The following is a 2,286-nucleotide window of genomic DNA, read 5'->3' on the forward strand; positions in this document are numbered from 1 at the left end:
AACAGACAGACTACGAGGGCTATGAGGGAGTAGCCATGGCTTTTGAAATCTCAAAGCCCATCTCTACTGACCCTCTCCACACAAATCCACACTACCTGAACCTTCCTAAACAGTTTGCCAACTGGGAACCAGCCAGTCAAACATATATGAGTCTATGGGAGGCAATTTTCCTTTAAACTACCACAATAAAAATAGAAATGTATTTTCCAAACACAATGGATAACGGTTAGGACTACAAGTGCAGCCCAAATTCCAGCACAGATGAGAAGAAACTAGAGGATTTTCACCCCTAGCAAAGGTGTCATATTGATAGTTGCTGAAGATGAGGGGTGTAGCTAGTAGTTTCTACTACCCCATTGTAAGCTCTGGGCTCTTACACTGTAAGCACTGTAACCCTGCTCGCTACCTGCCACTGTCCTGCTTCCCTTGGATCTGTGGATGAAATACACACACACACACACACACACACACACACACACACACATCTTAGCTTATTTTTAATATACTTTTTACCTCAGTGGTTGGGCACTTCTAAGCCTCCCTCGGCTGATGTTTCCTTATCTTTACTCCCAGCTTAACACTGCAAATCTGCCCTTAGCTTAGTTTCCCCGGTTACCTGCTCCTTGCTCAACATCCTACATCTGCCCTCAGCTTAGTTACGTTTCTAATCTCCCGACTGGGGAAGTAGCCAGTGGCCACTCCACCCGAGATCTCACATGGCTGTTGATTCTCTCTCACTCCAAAATGTGGTGAAATTCTTTTCCTCCTCCTGCCTCTATCTCCTAGCCCACCTGCGAAAACCTGGAAGTCCTGCCTCTTCCGTTAAGCCATTGGCCTGCTACTGTCTTTAATCAAGAACCAATGAAAGGCTGCCCATGCTGCACTAGCTGGTCTCACATTCATAAACCACATAAAACAGCCTCAAGTAGACTTTGTGGGATAAATAAATAAATAAATAAATAAATGAATTTGAAGTTGGAAAGAAAAAATGGTAGGGGTGGTAGGAAAAAAATCTGGAGGGGATGGACTGATTTTATTAAAACATATTATATACATGTGTGAAATTCTCAAACAGTAAAAACACTAAGGAAAAGTTATTTACTGGTCTGTGACAATCCTTAATGTATTATTGAGGACAGAAAATTTGGGGCAATAAAAGTTAAATTGGCTTTGAGTTTTATAATAACACGGAGAGTTCTATGAGAAATCAAGTGGACCACACAGGTTAGGAATGTCCTTGAATAAATGGCTATTGCTGGGTACCAACTGGCACGTAGCCATAGCTGTCAAGGATTCTTAGGGACTTGTATTGGACCCTCAAAGTAGGTCACAGTGTATTCTGGCTCATTAAGAGACAGCGGTCACCAAGCATAATTCCTTGTTTGGAATCCACAGGCTTCCCTCAGAAGAAAGTGGGAACCCTGAAAAGGCAAGAGTCACCATGTCTCCTGACACAGGAGGACAAATGCTCAGCTCATGACTCTCAGATTGTTGTGAGCACTGTCATGATACTCTAGAATTTATCTTTTACATACAAGATTTTCCTACCATGAACTTGGAGGATTATCCTCCCTTCCTTCCTTTATTTATTTTCCTCAGTCCCATCCTGTTTGCTGCCCCTATTTAAACTAAATCTCTCTCTCTCTCTCTCTCTCTCTCTCTCTCTCACACACACACACACACACACACACAGAGAGAGAGAGAGAGAGAGAGAGAGAGAGAGAGAGAGAGAGAGAGATACATGTATATCAGATATATTTCCTAGTAAGATTATGAAAAATTAGCTCACAAATTGCGAAGGCTGATAATTCCAAGACCTCCCTGCAAGTTGGAGACCCAGAGGAGCAGGTGATAGAATTCCTTCTAAGTTCTATGTCCCACAATGTATGGAAGTCAGCCAGTGGTATGAATCCTAGCCCAAGGACGGTGAGGTAGGACGCTCCCAGCTTAAACAGGAAGACTAGAAGCAAAGGGTTGACTCTTCTTTCTGCCTTTGTTCCTCTCAGGCCCTCAGTGGACAGGGAGATGCCCACCCACACAGAAAGGTGTACTACACTGTTGAAACATCCAGATCTGAGCTGAGGACAATGGCACGTGCTAGTAATCTTGGCGCTTGGAGGCTGAGAAGGACTTACTGCTTTTTTTCTACCAAGAACTCGCTCTCATGTGCTGGAGCTTTCAGTTTTTATCTTAGCCTATGTGAGATTTCTTGGCAGGGATGTTATCTTGGCTAAAGTGTTCTGCTTATTGTGGAGGAGCAAGTGTTTTGTAAGCAGTTCTTTGGTA

This window comes from Grammomys surdaster, unplaced genomic scaffold, assembly GCF_004785775.1.
Source record: "Grammomys surdaster isolate TR1022 unplaced genomic scaffold, NIH_TR_1.0 146, whole genome shotgun sequence".
Taxonomy (NCBI): Eukaryota; Metazoa; Chordata; class Mammalia; order Rodentia; family Muridae; genus Grammomys; species Grammomys surdaster.